This window comes from Peromyscus maniculatus, chromosome 13 (genome assembly GCF_049852395.1).
Source record: "Peromyscus maniculatus bairdii isolate BWxNUB_F1_BW_parent chromosome 13, HU_Pman_BW_mat_3.1, whole genome shotgun sequence".
In the NCBI taxonomy this organism is placed as follows: Eukaryota; Metazoa; Chordata; class Mammalia; order Rodentia; family Cricetidae; genus Peromyscus; species Peromyscus maniculatus.
Window position 1 is genome coordinate 3462510 of NC_134864.1, and position 27893 is coordinate 3490402.

Consider the following 27893-nt stretch of genomic DNA (forward strand, 5'->3'; position numbering starts at 1 on the left):
TTTAATCACTTCTGAAAGTGAGTCATAGCAAAATTAGGACTTAGTTAAAAACTGCTTTGTGGTGGCTGGTTTTATGTCAACTTGACACAAGCCAGATTTATTTGGAAAGAGAGATCATCAGCAGAGAGAGTGCCAGCACCAGAATGGCCTGCAGGGCCTATTTTTGATTGAGGAATAATGTGGGAGATCCTAGCTTATTATAGACAGAGCCACCCCCGGGGCTGGTGGCCCTGGGTGCTGTAAGAAAGCAAGTCATGGAAGCAAGCCAGTCAGCAGCTCCCCTCCCTGGGTCTACAATAGTTCCGGCTTCCAGGTTCCTGCCTTGAGTCCCCACCCTGACTTCCTTGAATGATAGTCTCCAAGCTAAACATTGAAATGAACCCTTTTCTCCCCAAGTCAGTTTTGCTCATGGTGTTTAGCACAGCAATAGAAACCCTAACCAAGACATGTTTTGTTTTTGTGAGTTTTTGTTTGTTTATTTGTCTAAACTCTCTCGAAATGTTACACACGATTTAGAATCATGAAACAGGTAAGGTTGTCCTTCTGTGGAGGTAAGGGGCTCAAAAAGAAAGCCAATTTTTAAACCCTTACACTCCAAGGCCAGCCAGTACCTCATGGACAGGGAGCCCTGCTAAGTCTCCTGGCCTCTTGATCAGACAGACCACAGAGTCTCTAACAGTTAAATTCTGATCCATGTACATTCCACAGGGAGGAGAATCAATGGAGAGAGACATGTTCCCTATGCTTCCAAAGGAGGGCACATGGCCATCGGGACTCTGACCTGGCCCTGCAGATGACATGGCTGATAGAGGAAAGCGAAGGGCGTCGATGGGTCAATTCTAAATCCCCAAGAAGAACACATACAAGAGTCTCGACAGACTTTACAAACAGGAAGATTTATTTTTGGCCACCTACATGATCTTAAATACCCAAAAGGAAAGAATAGTCAAAACAACTGTCTTTCCCATAGCCAAACTTCAGCCAGTTTTAAAAGGACACTCTGGGCTGGGCGGTGTTGGCGCACGCCTTTAATCTCAGCATTCTGGAGGCAGAGGGAGGAGGATCTCTGTGAGTTTGAGGCCAGCCTGGGCTACAGAGTGAGTTCCAGGAAAAGGCACCAAAGCTACTCAGAGAAACCCTGTCTTGAAACACCCCCCCACAAACAAAAAAAGACACTCTGTTAAATTCTATAAAGTTACTGAGTTCACCTGTTCAAGATTAAACCCTATTTTCTAGGAAGCATTTAAAATAAAAATATATAAAAAAGGGAGACTAGAACAATAAACCAACTGGGGACATATACTTTGTCTTCAAAATGAACCCCAAAGGTTAGCCTCAGGTAAAAACTGGACGTAGTGCACACCTTAATTCCAGCAGTCAGAGGCAGAGGCAGGTGGATCTCTGTGAGTTCAAGACCAGCCTGGTTTACAGAGAAAGTTCCAGGACAGCCAGGGCTATTTAAAAAGACCTTGTCTCAAAACAAAACAAAACTTGGGCCCATCAGGCAAAGGTTTTCTTGAACATTCCCTGACTCTATTGATGGATAAGCAGGTTGGTTTTTCCCATAATTTATCAAATTATTCCTGAAACATTATATCCTACACTGCTGCTCTCTGTTCTTTTGCTTGGAAGCCTCACCTGAAGAAATCCTGCTCTGGCCTGGACTCTGTCTATGTGGAACTCCAAATGACTGTCTCAGTCTATGTCAGCTGGCTGTTTGAGCATCCAATCAGATGATTTTTGCTATCTATCTATCTATCTATCTATCTATCCAATCTGTTTGTCTGTCTATCACTTACTGTTTATTCTTTTACTTTGGCTTGCTATAAACCCACTCATTCAAAACCAGGGAAACAAAACTATCATACAAATATATATATTTGTGGGTCTGAGGCTCTGGAACAACCCAAGCACACACAAGAGGTCACGCAAAGCAAGATTGTATTACTGGGCAGCACAACAGAAGACCCGTCAGGGAAAGCAGCACAGACTTGGGAGCTGACTGCATCCCCAGATGTTCATGTCAGCAAACATTTAAGCACAAAAACCACAAACATCTGCACCAGGCTGCAGTTGTCTTTTCCCACCAATCAAGGTTCAAAGGTTAGGGACTTTCCTAGGAACACTGTCCTGTGGTCCACTTACCTTGTTCTCATTGGTTGGTTCACTCATGCCTGGCAGGGCGGCTTACCCACCATTCATGCCTCAACTTGCCACCCAGGATGTCAGTTGCCCAGGGAGGTCTTGGGAACTTACAACTTTGTTTCTAAATAAAATCCCTTTTCTACTTTTCTATTTGTTTGTGCTTCTTCAATTCTTTGAACAGCATGCCTGAAAAAACACCTGCTCCAGACAGAGACTCCCAGCAACATCACTTTGTAGTCCAAGCTAGCCTCCTGCCTCATCCTCTTAGATACTCACAAATATAGGCAGCTAGTGAGCACCCAGGAAGTTCCAAGAGCTCTATGCAAAGAAATGGGGATAAAGGCCAAATATATGTTTTATTATGCTTCAGATAGGCATGGTTATGTGAAAGGGAAAAATCAAAATAAAACTTGTAAGTACATAATTTTCTTTTGACTGTACTATCAATACATCAACAAAGTCAGAGAACATTGCCTGTTGTGAGGTATCCACCAGACAAGACTGCTTGGACATGTATTTAAGCCAATGAAAATCTCCATTAGCCAACCAATTATTACACTAGGTGTTCCAGATCCCAGTGTAGGCCCAAGGTGAGCTTTTAAGCACAAGAAACCATGTCCTAGGTTGACATATTTCGGTTACAAGAACAGTTGGCCAGAAGCAGAACTACAGAAGCCAAAAAGTGAGGTTAGTACATTTAGAGACTTTTCCAGAACTGTGGGCTTTGATGGAGTAGTTCTTTGTTTTCATTTTGGTGGGTGGTGCTGTCCACATGCTGAGTTTTACATTTGAATGGTGCTTCCATCATGGAGTCAGTTGTGCTAAGGACTTGAGGCTTACTAAGGTCTGGAACCCTGTTAAACCCTCCACATCCTCACAGCATCAGAAAAAGTAAGGTGCAGAGAATGGACGGCTGGGCTCTTCGATGTCCCCCAAGGGTGGTGAGTCAGGAAACAGGAGGCGTGAGTTCCTGAGGGAAGTTCTGAGTTCTGGAGCCCAGGGTACATGATCCTCACCCTCCTCTTCTATCTGCCTCCTGATTCCTGGTGTCAAGGCGAAGACTTCCAGGAGTTCCTTCTCGTCGTCCTCATCACTGCATTCTGAGCCCTCACTGCTGATCACTGCACAGCAATAAAAAACTCCTTGGGGCTCTCAGAGAACTACCTCAAAGCTGACTCACTGGAAGCCCAGAATGCAGACAGCAGGAAGACCCAGAAGCTTGGGTACTGCTTCGGTAGCAATGCCCTGCCGTAGCTGGTCCCTCCGGAGTGCTTTACTCGGTGCTGACTTTGAGGGACACCTCCCTGGCTGTGGTGTCTCAAAGCCTTGCCTGTCATCTCCATCTCCTTACTCTCCTGTCCCGCTTCCTGCTGTCTCCGCCCCTTTCTCCGCCCTGCTGGCTCCGCCCCTTTCTCCGCCCCTGTTGGCTCCGCCCCTTTCTCCGCCCCTGCTGGCTCCTCCCTCTGCCGTCTCTCACTCTGTGGATCTCCAGCGCTTTCTGCTTCTGCCTGTTTTGTCTCCTCCCCGACCCTTACTACCCAACCCTCCTGGCTTCCTTGTCTAACATATCCCTTGTGACTATTACCTCCCATATCTCTTAAAAATTCCCCATTTCCTGCCTAATTTCCTAGTTAAAGGAATGCCAAAGCCCATGGCTCCCTGCATCTATCTGGGGCTCCCAGAGCTACCGAGCTGGCCTCTGATCACACGTCAGCCAGTCATCTCCACTGTGGCTTAGAAGGGTCACCCATCAGCACAGGCATCTTAAGTTCTCCTTACCAATGACTTCATCTTCTTGGTTCTTCACTGTCCCAGGCTTCTGTAGGTTTTCTTGTTTCACAAAACAAGGTCCTGTCCAGTTTTCATGTGTGTGTAGGTTTGTCCCTGAAAAAGAAGGGAGTATTACTTGAAGAATTCTCATCCACTCCCCTGAAAAAGCTCCATGGAATGCTGTCCTCTCTCCCGACACTTGACTGCGGAGCACAAGCATAGGGCTGAACTCTTACCACCCTAGCCGCGTGTGACTCACACCGCTCATCACAGCACCGGGAGGCTGAGACAGGAGGGCCAATCGTGAGTTCAAGGTCAACATGGCTACATTAGGACCTGGTGGGGGCAGGAGGAGGGAGGGAGGGAGGGACCTTCACTTAGTTTTCTACCTGACCCTACAGTACACCTTTCTTCAGTCCTCAGGTTCTTTCCGGTGCCATCTTTTTCTGTTTTCTCTTTTCCCTATTACTATCATTTACCAACCAATAACTTCTCAGCTACAGTTTGTATTCCTAACATAATTAATTTAATTTTTAACTCTATTAAGACCTGAAGTTCTCCTGCCTGGTGTGGTGGTGCATGTCTTTAATCCCAGCACTCAGGGAGCAGAGGCAGGCAGAACTCTGAGTTCGAGGCCAGCCTGGTCTACAGAGTGAGTTCCAGGACAGCCAAGGCTACACAGAGAAACCCTGTCTTGAAAACAAACAAACAAACGCCGGGCGTTGGTGGCGCACGCCTTTAATCCCAGCACTCAGGAGGCAGAGCCAGGCGGATCTCTGTGAGTTCGAGGCCAGCCTGGGCTACCAAGTGAGCTCCAGGAAAGGCACAAAGCTACACAGAGAAACCCTGTCTAAGGAAAGAAAGAAAGAAAGAAAGAAAGAAAGAAAGAAAGAAAGAAAGAAAGAAAGAAAGAAAGAAAGAAAGAAAGAAAGAAAGAAAGAAAGAAAGAAAGAAAGAAAACAAAAGACCTGATGCTCTCAACTTAATTCTTAGGACTGTCCCAACCTCAGGTTCTGTATCCAAAGACTCAACCAACCACCATCAGAAACACTTGGAAAAATGTATTACATCTGTACTGAGCATGAACACATTTACTTCTTGTCACTGTCCCCTAAACAATGGAACAAGGCAACTATTCATATTATATTTGTATTATATAGTGTCAGCAATCTAGAAATGATGAAAATAAATAAGAGAATGTGTGTAGGTTACATTAAAGATTTGAACATCTGTGGGTTTGGGTACCTATCTGCATAAATGTAGTTCTGTTTTTGTTGTTTTCAACTTTTGTTAATTTTGTATTTCATGTGTGTGCGGGTGCATGCTTGCATGCATGCATGCTTGCTTGCATGCTTGAATGCATGCCTGTGTGCTTGAGTGCTTGTGTGAGCGCATGTGGAGGTCAGAGGACAACCCTCAGGAGCCAGTTCTCAATTTTCACCATGTGGGTTTCAAGGATTGAACCCAGGTCACCAGGCATGATGGCAGGTGCCTTTCCTGGTGTGCCATCTTGCTGGCCCTGAAGTTTTCCACCAGGATTTAAACACCAGGATTATCATGGCACCAAAATGCATGTCCAAGTTCCGGGTACAGAAATAGTGCTATTATGTGGCAGACCTTATGTTACATTCAGGTCAGGTCATGTTCACAGAGCAGGGCTAAAAGGACTCCTGGGGCTCCTGCTGAAGCCCTGGGCACGTGTCCACCTTAGCAAGAAGGATCTTCAGCAAAGAAGGAAGAGGAGTTGAAGGGAGGGAAGTTTGTGAAGAAGAGGCTGTGCTCAGTTTGATGCACTACACTTGAGATTCCTGAGCTGAGAAGGCAGGTCTGTGCTCCCCGAAAGAGGCTATAGGAAAATCCACCTCAAGTCAGAAAGGAGGCTGGCCACCTGTCCTCACGCCACAGGGCCATGCCAGCAGCTGGTTGCAGGGGTTGCCTTGGCAACTGAATAAGTTGTCTAAGCTGAGAAGTTGTGAAGGCAGCTGCTCAAGTGGCTACAGCAGCTGGCCACTCAATCTGGGCTGAAGCAGGACATCCAGAGTGGCAGCTGGAGTGGTAGACTCCGAGGACGGAAGTTAATGGTTGTTATGGCAACAGGGTTGCCCCAGCAGCCACAGAGGCTGGAGCAGACGCAGCTGCCAGGATGATGGCCCTGCCAGGTACAGGGGCAGCAGTGATGATGCCTGGTTCTGAATCCTACTCATAGGCTGGGCTATCATGGCTGTTTAGGCCTTCGGCAGGGTGGTGCTGGTTGCTGTCGGTCAAAGTTATGGCTCCAGCTTCCCCACCCCAAGCAGTTTCAGTATCACACCTAAAAACATCCTGTATTCAAGAAACAGAGGTAATCAGGACGGGGACACACACACACACACAGGAAAGGCTGGGCTCTTCCTGTTCTGTCACACCCACAGAGTCCCACCCCTCCCGTCTTCTACTGTGATCTTTCTTACTTGTGAGTCTGAGGATCATCCAGACTTTCACGCTTCAGTGGTGACTTCAGTCACCCAGGATAGAGAGAACCTCCATACCAACGCCTGCCAAGCTGGAAAAGCAAGGCCGGACTCACCTCTGTAACTCACTACTTGATGGTTCATCTATGTTTTCTATCCTCATCCTCTATGTGGGTCCCTCTGTCCCTTCCCTCCAGGCAGGATGAGAGCGGCAAGCAGACAACAGCAAGCAAGAGCCTACGAGGGACCAGATTTCAGGGCTTCTAGCATCTCCCCGGCCTCAGCTAACTTGCCTCCCTCATATCTTAGGATGCGGCCAGAAGCTGGCTCAGGTGTGTGAAACAGGCAAGGGGTGAGTGAGGGGAAAACAAGTATCTCCCCCCTCCACATAATGGTCTAATACACAAGTCATCTAGAATGTGAGATTTGGGCTTGTATGATTGCCCAGGGAGTGAATCACTTGCTGCACAAGCCTGCTTGTGAGTTGAGTCAAATCCCTGGAACCCACTGGAAAAGAGAACTGATCTCTGCAAACTGTCATCTGACCTCCACACACGTGCTGTACTAACATGTACACACACACACACACACACACACACACACACACACACACACACGCACACATGCATTGTCCACACAGACAATAATAAAAATAACCAAGTAATTTTTAAAAATGATAATCAACCCAATCCAAGCCGTGTCCCTCATGTGGATGCAGGAAGGGGGTTTGTCTGACCTTCCCTCCTTTTAGAGTTGGGGGAGCATTAGGTTTACTGGGAACTGAAGAGGCAGAAAAAGAGAGGGGTCCCAGGAGCCATGGCTGGGAAAATGTGACCATCCTGAGCTCGGGTGTTTGAAGACACAGTGAGAAAATTCTGCCCTCCAAGGACCACACACACACACACCACTCTCCCCCAGTAAGCCCTGCTCACCTCCCTGTCTTGGCGCTCTTTCTGTCTCCCCAGCTTCCTCTGGGGTTCCATCTACAGGTACTGTGGCTTCTCCCACAAGGAGGTGGTGGTGCATTTTGGCTCCATCAGCTTCTAGAGTCACCCCCATTTCTGCCTCTCCTTCCCCGCCAGTGGGACTCTCCAGTTCATTCATCACTGTCTCTGTTTCTCCTTCACTGCTGTATCCCAGCCTCTGTTTCTATGATTGTCCTCGCCAGAGAAACCATCAGATACGACATTCACTTATGTCACTGTCCCCTTGCTGCGGACACTGGTCCATTCTGCTGTGATTGGAGCTTTGTCTTTAAACACTGATCATGTGGAACAGCAAAGACACCTCCACTGCTCTTGGATATGTGCAGACACCTGCCACCCTTCACCCATGCAGATACCAGACTGTCCCAGCCTCACCTGCTTGGGCGCGTTCACAGTTGATTCGATGAGACTCACATAGACGGAAAACCGAATGGTCTGTATTCGTGTCCCATGCAGACTCTGACAGTCTTTTTCTACTTCCAGATTGGATGGCCCCTAGACAACAATGTACTTTCATTAACATGACACTGTGACATTATGAATAAGAACCTGAAATGTGGTGGTAGAGAGATGACCCAGGAGTTAAGAGCATTGACTGCTCTTCCAGAAGACCTGGGTTCAGTTCTGAGCACCCACATAGTAGCTAACAACCACCTGTAACTCCAGTTACAGAGATTTGAAGCTACCTTCTGGCCTTAAGGATTCTGCGTGCACATGATGCACAAACATATATGCAAGCAAAACACCAATACAAATAAACATGAATAAATAAATAAAATAAGCTGCAGTTTTTAGTTAAGTGCATTAATGAATTAAACAGACAGGTACAGAAACCCTCCCAAGCAATCCAGAGGACAGACTCTGGCGTTTAAACCCTGAACTTGGAGATATGACAGGTGCATTCTGGACAGTCAGTAACACAAGCAGATGGTCCAAAGCACATGATGAAATGAGACAAGACCTCAGCAGTCAGAGTCAACAAGAACAGACCATTAGATGAGGAGGGATCTGAGGGTGTCCGGGTCAGTCTTCCTTGAGAACAACCATCACCAGCTCCTATGAAGCAAAAAGTAGATGTTTATTTCAGAAGTGAAGTAGGGGTTCTCTTCTGTCTTTATGATGCAAAGGCCCCTTGAAGCATCAATTCAGAGCTCATCTGGAGATGACAAGTTCCCCCCGATTCGTGAGGTCAGACTCAGGTCATGAGAGTAGGGTGCAAGGCTCACCCCTGGCTGAGTAGAGTCTTCCCTGGGCCACTCTAGCACCTGGTGGTGACTTGCCTTCATATCCATGGCTATGGGGCGCCCGAAGGCACAGCCCACTGGCCTTTTCATGAGTATTCAGTGTCATTCCCAACCACCTCAGCTCTTGCTGTTCTTTGGTTCCAGGATCTCTCTCCACGTGCCCCCTGCTTTTAAAGTTGTCTGTTTCTGCCTTGTCCAGTAACCCTCTGGGTAGCCGCACAGGGTTAATAATGCAGGCTCTGGGTTCTGGGTGCCTCACCCATGAAAACTACATATGTGTTCTCTCCAGAGGTCTGTGTCCTCACCTTCAAACCGTGCACCCAAGTGACACCAATCTTGGGTAGTAACTCAAATGCTGAATCCACAGCAGTCAAAGACAGACACTAGTCCAAGTGAGCTGTCAGCAACTGGTACCTTTTATTTATATGTCTTTTGTCCTTCCTGTTCCGCCTCTCATTCCCACTTCCCTCTTCCTGTTTCTGACTCTCCAAGTGTCCGTGCACTGTTCTTGTATCTCTACTACCTCCATGTCTATATTTCCCTACTCTTGAGCACTAGTCCCAGATTCATATGTACTGATCGCTTTTGCTATCAGCAAATGTCTCTTCTTCAATGCTGTTCAGTGTAGACCCACAGTTCTGAGCCCCTCACAGCTCTCCACCAAAGAACTCTTTCTTAGAATCCACTTCAGGTGCCTAGTAACATCAGATGCATTCAATATGACTGAGCAGAATGTGTCTCAACCACATCCTAACCATGTTAGGGTCAGGTCATTTGTAACTTCACACAAAGCTGCACTGGGCTGGAGTGATGGCTCAGAGGTTAGAAGAACTTGCTGCTCTTGTAGGGGGCCCAGGTTTGGCTCCCAGCTGACCTCTGTGGGCGCCAGGCAAAAACACTCATATGCATGAAATAAAATAAATAAGTCTTTTGTTTTGTTTTGTTTTTCGAGACAGGGTTTCTCTGTGTAGCTTTGTGCCTTTCCTGGATCTCAGGCTGGCCTTAAACTCACAAAGATCCACCTGCCTCTGCCTCCCGAGTGCTGGGATTAAAGATGTGTGCCACCACCACCTGGCTTCTTCTTCTTCTTCTTCTTCTTTTTTTTTTTAAGTAGCACTCATCTACCTTTTCTATTCCTTGGGAGTTCTTTGCAGAGCACCACCCATCCATCCCCCACTCTCACTACTAACCCCACCACCCAAGAAGCTCAGTTCCATATCTCCTTTTCCTCTTAGCTAACCAAAATTCCACTCGGTTCTAAGTACCTTGCTCATAGCGTGGCTGTATGGTGGCAAGTTTCTGGTCGTGTTTACTTCTCTGGGATAAATATTTGTCCTGTAGCTCTGAGCAGAGGGAGAAAATCATTAGTCCCTGTAGACAAGTGACAAATCTCAACCTCGTGGGCAGTGGGGTTGAGTGGGAACAATCACACAGATGAAACATCTGTGAGTTATCGTATGTCAGTGGGAACTTCTAGCACTTGGGTCGCTCTGGATATCAATGGCTTATGTCTAGATATTGTTTTTCCCTTCCTACAAGGCAACCAAGAGAAGAAAGAAAAATGAAACCCTATAGACCAGTGGTTCTCAACCTGTGGGTCATGACCCCCGCAGGAGGTGGAATGACCCTTTTGCAGGAATCGCCTAAGGCCATTGGAAACCACAGGTATTTACATCACTACTCCCAACAATAGCAAAATTACAGTCAAGAAGTAGCAGTGAAAAAACTTTATGGTTGGGGGTCACCACAGCATGAGAAACTGTATTAAAAGGTCGAAGCATTAGGAAGATTGAGAACCACTGCTATAGACAATGAACCTCATGCAGTTTTGTTTTTGATATTTTTAGATTTATTTTGTTTTCAAGTTATGCGCATGTCTGTGCATCTTCTTGTCAGTGTGTGCGTGTGAGTACAGGAGCTGCAGAGACCAGAAGAGGGCGTTGGATCCCTTGAAGCTAGAGTTACAGGTGGTTGTGAGCCACCCAATGTAGGTGCTGGGAACCAAACTCAGGTCCTCTGCAAGAATAGCAGATGTGCTTAATTGCTGAGCCATCTCTCCAACTCCTCTCTCAGGTTCTAAGGATGATGGCACAAGGGAAAAATCATTTAAAAAATTAAGTAATTAATTGCTTAATTAAGTGTAGTGGAAGCTTACTTCAGTTCCAACAGAAGGAGTGCTCCTGTGGGCTAGACAGACCTCAGGGAAGAACAGGGGTTCCCTCTGGAGTAGCGTGAATAAGGTCATAGAAAGACCCATATACATATTACATATATAATCCCAAGAGCTTCAAAGACGGGGCTAGCAAAGAGGAGAGTCTGAGCTTCATTGGGAGAAGAAAGATGAGCAGAGAGCAAAGGAATCCCCAGGGGCAGCCCAGGCCCAAGCACTAAGGGCTCTGAAAGCTAATCGGGAGGAAGACAACTGCCCTGAAGGAAACTCCAAGATTTCACAAGAAGACCCTGAGAGGCTGCCCACAGATGAGACAAAGCACACTGCCCAGTTTAGACAATGGGACACAGAAAGCAATTTAGCTGTACTGAATAAATGAATGGAAATAAAGTTGTCGTATCGACATTTATCTCAATCCGTTACCCTAAGGCTCAGGGAACATTGAAGAAGGAGGCCAGAAACAATGCAAGAGCTGGAGGATGGAGAGGAGTGTGGTGAACCTCTGTCTTCTGGACATGATGTAACTGCCGAAATCATGAACACATAGCAGCTGTGATACCTGTACAAGGTCTGCACAAGAACAAGCCAATCAGCACTTCAGCACTGATGGGGAGGGACTCATGAGGCTCCACCCACAGCTGAGCTACTACTGGCTGCTCATGGTTGCTGGGAGCATCATTTTCCTTTGGGGGTGTGGCTACTGACAAGTTGTTCATACTTCACTGGATGCCCCACACCTACGCACACATGGGCAGCACTAATTGGATTCAGTAGGTTATAAGGAGGAGAAGGAATAGAAAAAAGATGGAGACAAAGATGACAACAAAGAACGTGAAAGTGTGGGGGACATGTTGGGAGGGTTGTGGGGTACTCAATGGGGTCTGGCTCAATAAGATCTGGATACTCTGTGTACATGTATGAGGTTGTCAAAGGATAAGCAAAATACTTTTTTAAAGATAGAATGTCACTGCAAAAGGGAGGTGAGAGAAGGAATTACCAGTTTCCAAGCTTTTATGAATCTCTCTTAAACCAGGATATGCATCCAGGTTTGTTCTGTTGAACAGAGTGCATAGAAATGACCAGTCAGGTAACTTCTCCAAGTGATCAAGGACATTGTACACCACGTTCTCTACAGGAACCAAGTTCCTGTAGGCTTCGTAAGAATGCTGTTAAAAAGTTCAACAGAGAGAGTATTAAAGCACAGTTTCCTCTGACACAGTAGACATCATAATGAAATACTGTCCTGGGACCTATGGGTTCCAGTTTCTCCAGGAAATCCCAGGCTGGCAGTCTTGTGGCCAGTCCAGAAAAGACTTATTTTTCAGTTCTCATAACTTGCACTCCCCACTAAATCTACATATGAATATTTCCTGGCTTCTGTTTCCTTATAAATCAACCTATTTTCCTCCACCAATTCCTGTCTCTCAGTTTTCCTAAAAAGCATTAATTGACAAACCTTAGATCCGGCAACGGTCACGTGCTAGTTCTTTCATTATCTTAATCTAGCTTCTCTGTCAGTCACTAGTCACGATCCGTCAGTGGGCCTTCACAATTTCTTCTTTCCTTCACTTTTTTTTGTGTGTATGGGGGGTGGTACGGGGGGTGGCACAGAGGGGTACTAAATGTGGGGGTGGCTATGAGAGCAAATGCTAGGCAGTCAGTCTACATCCCCAGCCCTGCTGCAGTTCAGCCACACTGCCTTATCATTCACCCATTCCCACAATTGCCTGGGAAGAGAAGGTTTCCAGTTAGGAGCAGAAGCGTCTTGTTACCTTCTACATGATAGGACAATTAACAGAGATAAAAACACACAAGGCTTTTTAGCCAGCTAGAGAAGTCTAGCATTCAGGATGCAGAACGCCGGTTAATGTGGGGCGGGGTTTCCACAGAGTCATGAATACAGGTCACTTACAGCATAGATTTTGTCGGTGATGAAGGAACGGTCCTTTAGGCTTTCTAGGAAAGGAAACAGCTTGGGGATTGCATGGGCTATCTCTGTTTTATTTTCCTTGAAGTAATTGGAAAATATCTCATTAAAACTTTTCTCTTTCTGGATCACGGCAAGCATGCTAAGGCAGGGAGGAGAGAACACAGTGAGAAAATAACAACAAGGATTTCCCGGCACCTTTCCCAGCCTCCCCCACCAACAAAATTCAGGCCCAAATGACTTTTGATGTACAGTTTCAAAAAACTTACATAAATGCTGCCAGTGAACAAAGAAAAAGAAACACTTGTCAACTTGCTACAGAAGGACAGAAAAATCTTGACACTCTAATTTAAAAAGATATACAGAGTGAAAGGTTACAAGTCAGCCTCTTCTGAGGACACAAACCAGGACACGCCAACAAAACAGTGAAGCCAGACCACAAGTGTTCACAAGGAAGATCTTCCAGCAATGCAAGAATTATTTAACATTTAACAGTCAAGACTATGGGGCTGGAGAGATGGCTCAGAGGTTAAGAGCACTGACTGCTCTTCCAGAGGTCCTGAGTTCAATTCCCAGCAACCACATGGTGGCTCACAACCATCTGTAATGAGATCTGGTGCCCTCTTCTGGCCTGCAGTCATACATGTTGTATACATAATAAATAAATAAATCTTTTAAAAAAAAAAAAAGAAGAAAGAAAGTATATTGATTAATTTAAGGAAGTATGTAGGCATGCCTACAAACAAAACCCCGTGACAACTGTACTTCTGCAAGCTGCAGGAAAACGTAATAGAATTCAGCTACTATCACAAAAGCTACTACTTGGAAAGGTCAAGGACTTTTCCAAAGATCAAGTCATGGCTTAAGAATTCTTGGTGATATTTTAGCTTTTGTATATATATTAGCCGATTCCTGCAATGATTTTCTTGCATACTATGTATGCTTCCAAGAACTACTAACAGTGTATTTTATCTGAAATACCTATCAAGCATCCAAGCCAAATGATCTCCTGAATTAAGATAAATTAAGTTCAGACCTACCTTTCTTATACAACCCTAGTGGTATTTATACTAACTTTATAGACTCCTAACATTTCCCTAACCACTTCTAGGAATGTAGTTTGAGCACATAAATTCCCTTTTTCTAATATATTAACTGATTTTAGCTCTTAGTTGACCTCCTTTGTCACTCCCCTTTTGAGTTGTAAAAGAAAGCCCAACAGTCACTGCCTGAGGAAAACTCTTAGACAAGAGTTTTTATGACCCTGTAAGAACTCAAGCCTGGTGACCTTGTGTAGCTAGAGCATGGGTATATAACTGTAAACCTCAGAGATTTGAGGAGGATTTGGAATGGAGAGGATTTGGACTAGAGAACTAGAAGAATGGGATGGAAGATAAGGAAGAGCCAGATGGGTAAGAATGAGATGAGAAAGACCAAGATGGGGCAGAACTAAGATGAGAGAATTAAGATAGAATTTAGAGGAGTCAGCAGATAAATGTAGAGAGAAATCAGGCAAAAAAGGAGCTAGGCATGAGAACAGAACTGAAGCTATGTAGATAGAATTTTATCCCAGAGGAATTAAGTAGACAGATGAAAGAGCTCAGTGTACTTAGATTCTTTTCCCGAAAATAATTCAAGCCATTCATAGCTTCTCTTCTGGGCCCCTGGGGAAAAGATTTTTAAGGCTGGTCCTGAATAATATTCGAGACATTACACTTGCAGACAAGCTATTAAATATTTTCCCATTCAAGCTGAGTACAAGACAAAGATATCCACTGTCACCATTTCCACCTGACATGTATTTTACTAAAGTTAAAAAAAGGGAGTACTAGGGACTCATCATTCCTCTCCACATTCTATTCTTTCCCTTGTTTTATATATTTTAAATTTTTTTATCGGTGGATTCTGCTGGAGGATCTGATGCAGATAAGCACTGGAGGGCTCCTGTTGCAAATCACCCTCTGGAGCGATGGAAGGCTCTTTCTACTAGCACGTGGAGGAGACCCAATCTAGTGTTGGTGTGGCCCCGGAGTTTGGTTTATGTCTTCCCTCAGGACAATGAGGTTCCTCTTTGGATTCCTGAGCATTGAATGCATCCTGTGGCTGCTGCTGAAGCCCAACATGACAGAGACCTAATGGGTCATCATGAAAAAAATCTACCCTTCTGATGCCAATGGAGATTGAGAGCCCAATATGGCCAGCTTTGGCAAGCATTAATGTAAGCCTAGGAACTGTAGCCATGAGATTGGATTCTCCAGAAGAGCTGCCAGCCAAAGTCATGCTGGGATCAAGAAAAACGGGCCTTGGTGGTTCGTGTTCCTGGAGTTGTATCCATGCCAGTGGATGTCCACACAATCCAGAAGAGAATTTGACATTGCTGCTACTGTTTCTGGGATTACCATTTTATAATTGCTTACTACAGCTAGCACAGTGGAGACCCTGGCAACAAAAGTAGCTACTACAGTTAGTTAATCTTTCATTCTATTGGGCATGATAAATTTAATTCAGTAGTTATACACATCTTGATTGGCTTTGAAAATTATAAATTTATAAACTCAAGTTCCAGTTACTTTGGGGATACTATCTTGTCACTTTTTTTTTTTTTTTTTTTTGGTTTTTTTCGAGACAGGGTTTCTCTGTGTAGCTTTGCGCCTTTCCTGGAACTCGCTTTGGAGACCAGGCTGGCCTCGAACTCACAGAGATCTGCCTGAGTGCTGGGATTAAAGGTGTGCACCACCACCGCCCAGCTGGGGATACTATCTTACAAGGACTCCAACATACAGTATGGCTTGATAAGGAAGGGAATGGCTCAGTTGCCTTTAGCCTACTGGCTATGGGTGAGATAGGACCTCTGTTGGTCTTTTCTGTATCGAACACACAGATTGCAAGCCCAGTGCCACTTTGAGATCTTTGGCAGCAATTAACCATGCAGCTCACACACGATTGAGCCGGTATGATAATGAGTTTTCAGAGACGGGTAATGCCTGGGGGCACTCACCAACCTAAGACAGAGCACCTGTGTAGCCTGGGCAGGTGTCTCCATGATGGGTAAGGTGACCTGCTGACGTCCCACGCAACCCAAGTCAGAAGCTCATTTTTTAATAAAAGGGGGACCTGCAGGTCCCTGGCCTCCGTTTTGGGTAACTGTTGCCTTGCTTGTGGACCTTGACCTTGATATCCTCCCAATGCTAATTCCCTGCCAGGTTCCACCCTCCTGAATGCTTTAAGGGAAGTTCCTTGTCTGTGTATCCTGAATAATGGGCGTTAACAGCTTAGATGCAAGATTGTAAAACATCAGTAGCGAACTTCTGCCCTCCGGGGTCCTCCCATTGTGCTGTAAGCCTGTAATTAAGACCTCCTACCCCCTTCAAGAAATGACATTCAACGTTTAAAATTATATATACATAATTGAATGAATACTGCGAATGTAATCTATGAATACCACAAATGTGATTAATATCATGAGTGTAATTTAAAAATTAATTAATTAATTTTAAAAAACTTAAAAAGAAATGAGTTTCCAGTAGTGTCAGTGCACACCTATAATCCCAGCACTCAGGAGGCAGAAGCAGGTGGATCTCTGTGAGTTTGAGGCCAGTTCCAGGGTACCAGGACTGACTGCATAGAGAAAACCTATCTCAAAAGAAAATGAGGAGGAAGATGTGGTGATATTTTATCTGTGTCCCCCAATAAAGTTTATCTGAGGATCAAAGGAAAAAGCCAGCCAGTATATTGGACATAGAAGTCAGGCAATGGTAGCACACACCTTTAATCCTATCACTCAGGAGATAGGGGTCTGTCTGGATCTCTGTGAGTTCAAGGCCACACTGGGAATAGAGTCAGATGCGGCGGCACATGCCTTAAATTCCAATACTAGTTAATCATAAAGGTTAGAGGTCTGTAAGACAGACAGGAAGTGACAGCTGGGCAGGAAGAGGAAGTGATGTAGCTGGGCAGAGAGAAGAAATGAGTTAGCAGAACAGAAAGGAATATAGGTGTGGGTATACAGGAAGTAGGTCTCTTTGGAAGCTGGAGGTTGGTAAGGTGAGGTTGGCTTTGGCTTGTCCTATTCCTCTGATCTTTCAGAATTTACCCCAATATCTGGCTCCAGTTTTTCATTAATAAGACTGTTTAGCAATTCGTGTTACAGGAAGAAGATAAGGAGAAGAAAGAGAAAGAAAGGAAGAAGGAAAAGAGGAAGAACTATATCTACCATTATTTGCAGGTGATTGTATACTTAGAAAAGCTAAAATAATTTGTAAACAAACTATTAGACTTAATTAGTAACTTCAGCACAGTATCTGGATTCAATGTCAATATGCTAAGGTCCATTGCATCTCTAAATACTAGCAAATAAAAAGTTGAAATAAAATAGAAAAGCCATTTCCAGCAGTATAAGAAAGCCAGCACCAGGTTGAGCTGAATCCCCAGGGAGTCCTTGCCCTGAAGGAGATGGGAATGGGGGGAGGTAGGCTGCAGGGAGGGGGGCAGAAGGAGGGAGGACAGGGGAATCCATGGCTGATATGTAAAATTAAATCAAATTATAAAATAAAAAATAAAATAAATAAAAATAAATTTTAAAAAAAGCCATCACCAAAGAAGATAAATCTATCAAAAAACTAGTGATAATATGAAATGAAAATCACAAGCCAAGCAGGGTGGGACACACATGTAATCCCTGTGTTGGGAGCCTGAGGCAGAGGAACCAGGAGTTCAAGGCCAGCATGGGCTACACGACAAGACCCTGTCTTGTTTTGTTTTATTCTGTTTTTAAGACTTTTAAAATTTATGAATGATAGTGAAAATATAGTAGATGTTCCAATGAAATTTCACTGAGGTGTAAAGAAAGATGGAACTATAAGATTTGCGGGGAAGTGGATGGAAATGGAAAATAATATATGAAGTGAGGTAACTCAGGCTTGGAAAGACAAATGCCACATGTTCTCATTCAGATTGGATCCTGGTTTCTACCATTTATGTGTGCTTTTATGTGGGAGTGACTATGTGCCCAGGAAAGTGTAGAACCTGGGGGAGAGGGAAATAAGCTTATGGTGTGTTGGGTGTCTTTGTGTGTAGTAGAACAATGTAAATTAAAAGTGGAAGGGAGGCTGGGTGGTGGTGGCGGCGGCGGCGACGACGACGACGACGACGACGACGGCGCATGCCTTTAATCCCAGCACTTGGGAGGCAGAGGCAGGCAGATCTCTGTGAGTTCGAGGCCAGCCTGGGCTACCAAGTGAGTTCCAGGAAAGGCGCAAAGCTACATAGAGAAACCCTGTCTTGAAAAACCAAAAAAAAAAAAAAAGTGGAAGGGGGAATCCTAGGGTTGGAAAAGTATAAGTGGAGCGGTGGTGGGGGATGGAGAGAGGAGAAGGGTAGAGGGAGAATCAACTAATACTATGTGTGGAAGAACAATAAGGAAATCTAATCCTTGTTAAGCTAATGAAGATTAAATTAAAACGAAAGTTTGAATAGAGCAATCTGTGTGGGTGGATCAGGTACTTTCAGAAGCCATGGGTTATTAAACAAAAATCTCAGTGCTGATTGGCTACCTTCCTATGACTCGTTAATCAGGGAGGCCTCTGAGACCTTCAAAACAATGCAGGGAATTGCCAATCTCGTTGTTTTCCCATCAGAACTAGATGGTAAGATCTTCCTACTGAAGGGTCTTAGAGAATCCAAACTGAACCTGGGCCAGAAGCTTCCTCCCTGTTGGCTAACATTCACAGTGCAGGAAGGTGCTATGCAGGTCATTGAGGGAGAATTGCCGTCAACAGCTAGCGGTAGGCGCTGTGTGCAACAATAACGACCCGCCAGGCTAGACGAGCACACTGGTTTGGTAGTAGAAAGTCTGTTGTAAGAGTGCCCTAGTTCATTTTCTGTTGCTGTGATACATGTCATGACCAAAACCAAGTCAGAGGAGGGAAGAGTTTGTTTAGTTTACACGTCAGGTCACAATACATCATTGAGGAAAGTCAGAACAAGAATTCCATCAGGATAGGAACTCCAGCAAGGAAGAAACTTGAAACAGAAACTATGGAGGGATGCTGCGAATTGGCTTGCTCCCTCTGCCTACTGCTCATCAGCATTCTTATACAGCCCAGGCCCACCTGCCTAGGAGTAGCCCCGCCCACAGTGGACTCAGCCCTTCTACATCAATCAGCAACCAAGAAAATGACCCCAAAGACAAGCCCACAAACCAATCAGATTGAGGCAATCCCCCAGTTGAGGCTCCCTCAGACAGCTCTGAACTGAGTTAAATTGAGAGAGGAAGCTAACTAGCAGAAAGGGTCACTAACCACTTTCGGATTGGACTCGATGCCCACTCCACAGGAGGGAATTTACATCTAGCATTGGAGACTCAGTCAAAAGCTGATAGTGGGTATGGTAGTTTAAATGTAATTGGCCCCCATAACCTCATAGGAAGTGGCACTGCTAGGAATGTGGCCTTGTTAGAAGAAGTGTGTCACTGTGGGGGTGGGCTTGAGGTCTCCTTTGCTCAAGCTATGCTCAGTGTGACACAGTTGCCTCCTGTTGCCTGCGGATCAAGATGTAGAACTCTCAGCTCCTTCTCCAGCACCATGTCTGCCTGTGTGCTGCCATGTCCTGCCATGATTAAAATGGACTGAACTTCTGAACTGTAAGCCACGCAATTAAATGTTTCCTTTATAAGAGTTGCCATGGTCGTGGTGTCTCTTCACAGCAGTAGAGACCCTAAGGCAGAGGGCCAGTGGGATGGCTCAGTGGGTAAAGACGTGGCCACCTGAGTGATCCCTGGAACCGACGTGGTGGGAGAGCTGACTCCCGTAAAGTTATCATCTGACCCCCACATTCACATCTCAGCATTATGTGTGCCCCCCACCACTATAAATTAAAAAAAAAAATTTTTTTTTGTTTTGTTTTGAGACAGGATTTCTCTGTATAGCACTGGCTGTCCTGGAACTTGCTCTATAGGCCAGGCTGGCCTAGAACTCAGAGTTCCATCTGCCTCTGCCTCTTGAGTGCTAGGATTAAAGACGTGTGCTACCATGACCAGCTTTGTTTTAAAGTTTCTTTAAAGCTTGTGGTAGTTAAGGTCATAGGCCCTTCAGGCTGTCCTAGGACCAGTGTCTTTTAAAGCCATTGAGCATCCCCCAGTGACTGAACTAATGGCTAAAGAGTTTATATACAAAAGGCACCCTACATGGGTGGAAAAGGAATAAAAATCCTAGTGCCAAGGATGAGCTACATCCCTGTGAGTTATTGACTAGGAGAGTCTCTGAGGATCCTCAGTTCATATAGGCTATTGCTGTTGCTGTTGGCTGTATAGCAGAACTAAATAGTAAGACCCTGTTGTCGAAGACACCACATGTGCATGCTTCACTATAAGGCATGAGAAATTAAGCTGTGACTGAAATGGAAACCCCCACCCTGCTAGCTAGCTTTCACAGTGCCAGAGGGGCCAGGCAGGCTGCTAGTGGAGACCTGTCACCAACATTCCTGCTTGTTGAAATACTGACTTTGCAGCAGGGTGTACCTGATTGTACAATAGTGGCCCAGTTATCATGGATAAGACCAACAGCCTTCCAATTGGAGTTAAGGCCCATTCCACAAAAAGGAGTTCACATCTGGTACTGTAAGGCAGGACAAAAAGCTGCAGCTGAGGAAGTCATAAGCCCCAATGGGGAAGCAACTACTGTGATTTTTCTAGATGGATGTGGACAGCCAACTGCCTTCTAAACGTGTGTTGACACCCATAGATCACTGTTGTTATCAACTTCAACTGATAACTACGGGTGAAGCTCCAGAGAAGAAGTGTTACTGTGGCATGGTGGCCTGTTTCTCAGCCCCAGATGGACATCTGTAGTCACGTCCTCTAATGCTCAGGGATCATTGCAAGAGAGGGGTGGAAAGGATGTAACGGAAGAGCTAAGGGAGGGGTGGAATGTTGTGTAACAGTTTCCTCGGAGATTGAAACATTCCATCCTGCATTGAAGCTACTTAAGCAGGAAGGTAAACAGCTCAAAATAGCTTCAGGAAGTCCCTGAAACTGACTGGATTCTCTAGGCCCCTCCCCGCCAGAGTCAGCAATAAAAGCTGAGAGTCCGTCTCAGAAGAAGTGAAGCTGAGCTGCAAAGAAGACCCTGAGAATAGAAAAGCTGCAAAGAATGGACCCTGAGACCAGAACAGCTTCCTGGAAGAAACAGAAACCAGCTGAGCCGCCTGGAAGAGGTTTAGACCAACTGAGGCACCTGGAAAGGACACTCTTCCATGTTGAGCTGCCTGCAGGCTGTGCAGTGTGCTCCAGGTTCCTGGCTTTGTGAGCTGTTAGCCTTCTTGGGGTGGGATTTGGTGATACAACTGTGTTTGAGTCATTTCTGCTCCTGTAACTCCTTACTCACGTTCCTGTAAGTAACCCCAATAAAACTCAGTGATTCACCAAGCTGGACTTTGGTGGTGTCCACATACTTTGGTCTGTCATGGATTCTGTGATGGTGAACATTATGTTTAGAGGCTAAACTTACAGTGCTAGGCTTGCAAAAAACAAAATTGTTTTTAGCTTTTATAAGCCATGATGAAGTTTCTCCTACCTTGAATGTAATCTGTCAGCTGGCCGAGGACGGGAGACTTCCTGGTTGGGCTGTTCTTTTTGTTTTGTTTCGATTTGTTTTGTTTTTGCAGACAGGGTTTCTCTGTGTAGCTTTGGCGCCTTTCCTGGAACTCACTCTGTAGACCAGGTTGGCCTCGAACTCAGGCTTCTGCCTGCCTCTGCCTCCCAAGTGCTGGGATTAAAGGCGTGCGCCACCACCTCCCAGATTGTTGCAAAGTATTTCACAGCCTCAGCTATTCCTACAAGGTAATATGTCACAAGATTAAATAGGCTAAGTTCTACTTCTGTGTGAAACACTTGTTTCCACGGTTGACGCACCTCCTTGGATGTCTGTTACAAAATCAAACCTTGCCCACACCCAGATAGGTTATGAGTTGATTTGGCTCCCCAAAATTACAGCTTCACGGTTTTTTGCCTTTACGATCCCCAGACTAACAATAACCAAGGCCTTATTCTGGTTGGGTCCCGGCCAGTTTCTTTTTTGTTGTTGTTGTTGTTGTTGTTTTGTTTTGTTTTTGTTTTTGCTTTTTCGAGGCAGGGTTTCTCTGTGTAGCTTTGGAGCCTGTCCTGGATCTCGCTCTGTAGCCCGGGCTGGCCTCAGACTCACAGAGATCCACCTGCCTCTGCCTCCTGAGTGCTGGGATTAAAGGTGTGCACCACCACTGCCTGGCCAGTTTCTTAATTTAAAACAAACAAACAAACAAACAAAAAACCCTCTACTTTACTAAAACCAAAACTTGAGTCAGACTGGTCAATCTCTGAATGACCCCAGACCTACCACGGACTCCTTGTCTAGGGTGAGTAGATGTGTGTGTTGTATCTCCCCAGGAAACACTCTGTCACACAAGAGCCCCACCCTGGATCAAGAATTGCAATTAAGAGCTGCTGAGAGAGGTTGAATCAGTCTTCTCCCAGGATTAGCCCCGATAGGTCATCTGATCCCAAGATCAGCCCTAAGCACAGAAGAACAACACCAAATGGACTCAGCTGCTGTGTGTGTATATGCATATACACACAAACACACATACATAGATACACACATACATACACACATACATACATACATACATACATACACACATACATACATATATACATACATACATACACATATATATACATACACACATACATACATATATACATACACACATACATACATACATACATACACATACATACATACACACATACATGCATACACACATACACGCATACATACACATACACATATATACATACACACATACACACACATACACACATACATACACACACATACATACATACATACATACATACATACATACATACAAAGGGCTTTAGTAGGCTGGAGCATGGCAAACATGGCTCTGGCAGGCCTTGCCCTTCCCCATTCCCCCCTCCTTACTAAACCATAGATTACATTTCTAAAGCTAGCCCCCAAGGTCTATTCCCTTATTTGGCCACTTCCTCCTCCAGAGGCTAACCACCAAGGTCCAGCTATCAGGTATTAAACTCTTTTATTCTTTTGGGGGAGGCCGACACCCAGCTCCCAAATAAAAATAAATCATGCATGAAGGCTTATTTTTTTTTTTTCTGGTTTTTTGAGACAGGGTTTCTCTGTGTAGTTTTGGTGCCTGTCCTGGATCTCACTCTGTAGACCAGGCTGGCCTCAAACTCAGAAATCTGCCTGGCCCTGCCTCCTGAGTGCTGGGATTAAAGGCATGCGCCGCCACCGCCTGGCGCTTATTCTTACTTATGAATGCCCGGCCTTAGCTTGGCTTAGTTTCTAGCCAGCTTTACTTAACTTATTATCCCATCTTCCTTTTGCCTCTGGGCTTTTCCCATTCTCTTACTTCCATAAATCTTAGTAAATCTTACTCTTACTCTGTGGCTTGCTGTGTACCTGGGTGGCTGGCCCCTGGAGTTCTCCTCCTTCTCTGGCTGCTTCCTCCCAGATTTCTCCTTCTATATATTCTCTCTGCCTGCCAGCCCCGCCTATCCTTTCTCCTGCCTTGCTATTAGCCACTCAGTTCTTTACTAGACCATCAGGTGTTTTAGACAGGCACAGTAACACAGCTTCACAGAGTTAAACAAATGCAACACAAGCAAAAGTAACACACCTTAAAATAATATTCCCCAACACAGTCCTTTGTCCCTCGGGGAAAAGATCCCTTCCCATCTCCCTTGCCCCTTTTCTCCACTCTCCTTGGTCTCTTATTCCTTGTCCACTGTCTCTCTAGGGTAAATAAATTTCCTGTGTGCTAAGAACTTGGTCTTGGTGTGTCCTGTGCCAATTTCAGTTCCTTTAAGATAGGTAGGTAGGTGGGTAGGTAGGTAGGTGGGTGGGGAGAGAGAGAGAGAGAGAGAGAGAGAGAGAGAGAGAGAGAGAGAGAGAGAGAAGAGAGAGAGAGAAGAGAGAGAGAGAGAGAGAGAGAGAGAGAGAGAGAGAGAGAGAGAGAGGAGAGAGAGAGAGAGAGAGAGGTGTAACAATAATAAAGAAAGAGGAAGAGGCCAATGCTTTGGAAGGGAGTGAGAGGAACAGGAGAGAGGTTAGGATAGAAATGACGTAAATACAGTGCTTATGTATGAAATTCAATAACATTAAAAATTCATGTTTAACCCCTTCATGATAAAGGTCTCAGAGAGATCAGGAATGCAAGGAACATTCCTAAACACAATAAAGGCAATTTACAGCAAGCCAACAGCCACCATCAAATTAAATGGAGAGAAACTCAAAGCAATACCACTAAAATCAGGAACAAGACAAGGCTGTCCACTCTCCCCATATTTATTCAATATAGTACTAGAAGTTCTAGCTAGAGCAATAAAACAACAAAAGGAGATCAAAGGGATACAAATCGGAAAGGAAGAAGTCAAACTTTCACTATTTGCAGATGATATGATAGTATACATAAGTGACCTCAAAAACTCTACCAGGGAACTCCTACAGCTGATAAACTCCTTCAGTAAAGTGGCAGGATACAAAATCAACTCAAAAAAATCAGTAGCCCTCCTATACACAAATGATAAAAGGGCTGAGAAAGAAGTCAGAGAAACATCACCCTTTACAATAGCCACAAATAATATAAAATACCTTGGGGTAACACTAACTAAACAAGTGAAGGACCTTTTTGACAAGAACTTTAAATCTCTAAAGAAAGAAATTGAAGAAAATATCAGAAAATGGAGGGATCCCATGCTTATGGATAGGTAGGATTAATATAGTAAAAATGTCAATCTTACCAAAAGCAATCTACAGATTCAATGCAATCCCCATCAAAATCCCAACACAATTCTTCACAGACTTGGAAAGAAAAATACTCAACTTCATATGGAAAAACAAAAGACCCAGGATAGCTAAAAGAATCCTATATAATAAAGCAACCTTTGGAGGCATCACCATTCCTGACCTCAAACTCTATGATAGAGCTATACTAATAAAAACAGCTTGGTACTGGTATAAAAACTGACATATGGACCAATGGAATCGAATTGAAGACCCTGACATTAATCCATGCACATATGAAGACCTGGTTTTTGACAAAGGAGCCAAAACTATACAATGGAAAAAAGAAAGTATCTTCAACAAATGGTGCTGGCGTAACTGGATGTCAATATGTAAAAGGTTACAAATAGATCCATATCTGTCACTATGCACAAAACTCAAGTCCAAGTGGATAAAAGACCTCAACATAAATCCAGTTACACTAAACTTAATACAAGAGAAAGCAGGAAGTAATCTTGAAGGCATTGACACAGGAGATCACTTCTTAAATATAACACCAACAGCACAGACCCTGAGCACAATTAATAAATGGGACCTCTTGAAACTGAGAAGCTTTTGCAGGGCAAAAGACACGGTCAATAAGACAAAAAGACAGCCTACAGAGTGGGAAAAGACCTTCACCAACCCCACATCTGACAGAGGACTGATCTCCACAGTATATAAAGAACTCAAGAAACTAGACATCAAAATACTGAACAATCCAATTTAAAAAAAAAATGGACTAAAGAGCTAAACAGAGAATTCACAAAACAAGAATCACAAATGACTGAAAGACATTTAAAGAAATGCTCGGGGTTGGGGATTTAGCTCAGTGGTAGAGCACTTGCCTAGCAAGCACAAGGCCCTGGGTTCGATCCTCAGCTCAAAAAAAAAATGCTCAACATCCTTACTCATCAGAGAAATGCGAATCAAAAGACTCTAAGATACCACCTTATACCTGTCAGAATGGCTATGATCAAAAACACTAATGACAGTCAGTGTTGGAGAAGATGCGGAGCAAAGGGAACACTCCTCCACTGTTGGTGGGAATGCAAGCTTGTACAACCACTGTGGAAATCAGTATGGCGGTTTCTCAGAAAATTGGGAATCAATCTACCTCAAGACCAAGCCATCTCACTCTTGGGCATATACCCAAGGAATGCTCAATCATTCACAAAGATACATGCTCAGCTATGTTCATAGCAGCATTATTCGTAATAGCCAGAACCTAGAAACAACCTAGATGCTCGTCAACTGAAGAATGGATCAAAAAAATGAGGTACATATACACAATGGAGTACTACTCAGCAGAGAAAAACAATGACAGCATGAAATTTGCAGGCAAATGGATGGAACTAAAAAATATCATCCTGAGTGCTCGCTTCAGCAGCACATATACTAAAAAATATCATCCTGAGTGTGATAACTCAAACCCAGAAGAACAAACATGGTATGTACTCACTCATAAGTGGATTCTAGATATAAAGCAAAGGACAATCAGACTGCAACCCACAGAACCAGGGAGGCTACATAGCAGGGGGATCCCTAGGATGACTGTGGTTTATAATAAGTTTTGGGTTTACTCAATTACTGGGCAAGCCTCAATGAAACATTTCACTATTAGGGAAAGAATTTATACTGTATCAAGCTGATAATAGAAAAATTAATTAATTAATGTTTAGTCTTAACATCCCTGCTGTAAATGTACCTATGTCTGTAAATGTTTCACTGGGCTTTCCATCTCTTCAATCTATCTGTTAGTCCCTATGCCAGAACCCCACTGCTTTGATAACTGTAGGTTTGAAGTGAGTTTCAAAGATGGGGCATATGAGTCATCCATCTTTATTCTTCTCCAAGATTGTTCGGTCTCTTCAGGGGCCCCTATGGTACCAGATGACTCCGAGGGTCAGCGTTTCCGTTTTTATAGACTAACAAACAAAAATGATGAGCAGTTGGCGGGTAGGATGGGAAGGGCTGCTGGAACTTCCGTAGGGGTTGTGTTGACTCTGCAATCACTTTGGGCAGTGGTGACAGAGAGCCCAGCTGGAGAAGGGCAAAACGGGCCCAGTCAGAGCAAAGTATTGCAGACCACGGACAAAAATCAGAAAAGTCCAGCTTTCTACTCTGCGGGGGTTAAAGGGTCTACAAAGAAGCAGTGCCACCAAAATAATGCTGGGTGTTGACAAAGCAGGATTTCTGGGATCCCTGCCCTCCTCCCTGGATTAGGCCACAACTGGGCATGAGGGTGGGGTGAGAAGGCAGGGGCTGAGTATACTTGAAACTTAACAGTTTAACAGAAAATGAAACAAAGAATTAAAATTGGGTAAAGAGGAAGTGCCCTTAGCTCTCCCCTTAGAAGGAAAAAACTGCTGGAGTCCTTTACTGAACCAGAAACTACAGCCGCTGGTGCAATAAAAATAAACACATGTAGACAGATACAGGGGAGTGGCACCTTCAGTGCCCCACCCCCACCCCCACCCCGCCACCGTCGAGGCCGCTGGAGGAGGAGGCGGGGCACTAACTGGAAATTAGCAGCCGCCCTTTGGGAGCAGACTCCTCCCCTCCGGTACCTGTCCTTCCCTGGTGGAGCTGACCTCTGAAGGCTTGCTCATTAGGAAAGACCTGGTTGGTAAATATCTCCTGCCCTGACCCCCTTGCACGGTACAGGACACGGCGGCCCAAAGTGTACCACTTTGGAATCCTTTAAGATGAGCAGGGAGAAAGAGCTTTCGAGAGAATTCCCTTACATCATCAATGCTTCCCTGGGAGTTTCATCAGGGAAGAATGATAGACTTGTCCCAGGAGAGGAAACTCAAAGTCAGCTCACCGCCAGAGGAACTCGATCCTCCCGTCTGTTCATTTTCCCCGTGCACCTCGCAGGCTGTCTACAGCCCGTCCCTCTCTCCCAGGAGGATGCTTAGGCGCCCTTCTTGTTCTGTGGTAGCCTCTTTGCTTTCCTATGGTGCACCCTACAGGTACCAAACACCTGTTCTCACATTAACCTGTCTACTGTCCGACTATTTCAAAGACTCAGTTAAGGAGTCCTCAGGGAATCAAGGCCTCCCTTTCCCTACACCCTTCCGTGCTCTCCCTCCATCCTTCGCCGCCCCAGCCCCCTCCCAGCTCCTCCGTTAGCCACCTTGGGTCTGGGGATCCTCGGAGAATGCTGCGGCCTTCCTCCAGGCAAGAGTCGGTTCTGGTCAACGGCAAGTACAGAGAACAGTACGTAGAGAAAAAGATGGGACCGCTGGCTGGGGTGGATTTTAGTAGGTAAGCGAGGAAAAACGTCAATGAAATTTGCATTTAACCTTAACAAGGCTTTTTTCCCAGAGGAACTTGGTTACCCCTTTCCCGCCCACGG

The 27893-nt window shown here is 44.9% G+C and overlaps 1 pseudogene across 1 annotated transcript; it reads right to left on the reverse strand.

Annotated features, from left to right (window-relative positions):
• Window positions 1-877: 877 nt before the first annotated feature.
• LOC102918178 (nuclear autoantigen Sp-100-like) lies at window positions 878-27893 on the reverse strand (annotated as a pseudogene). The gene is made up of 9 exons (XR_013043939.1): window positions 27672-27893; window positions 21263-21521; window positions 12678-12834; window positions 11763-11931; window positions 9861-9938; window positions 8342-8407; window positions 7727-7846; window positions 3925-4029; window positions 878-3266 (listed from the first exon to the last, which is right to left on the reverse strand). The product of XR_013043939.1 is annotated as a nuclear autoantigen Sp-100-like (transcript).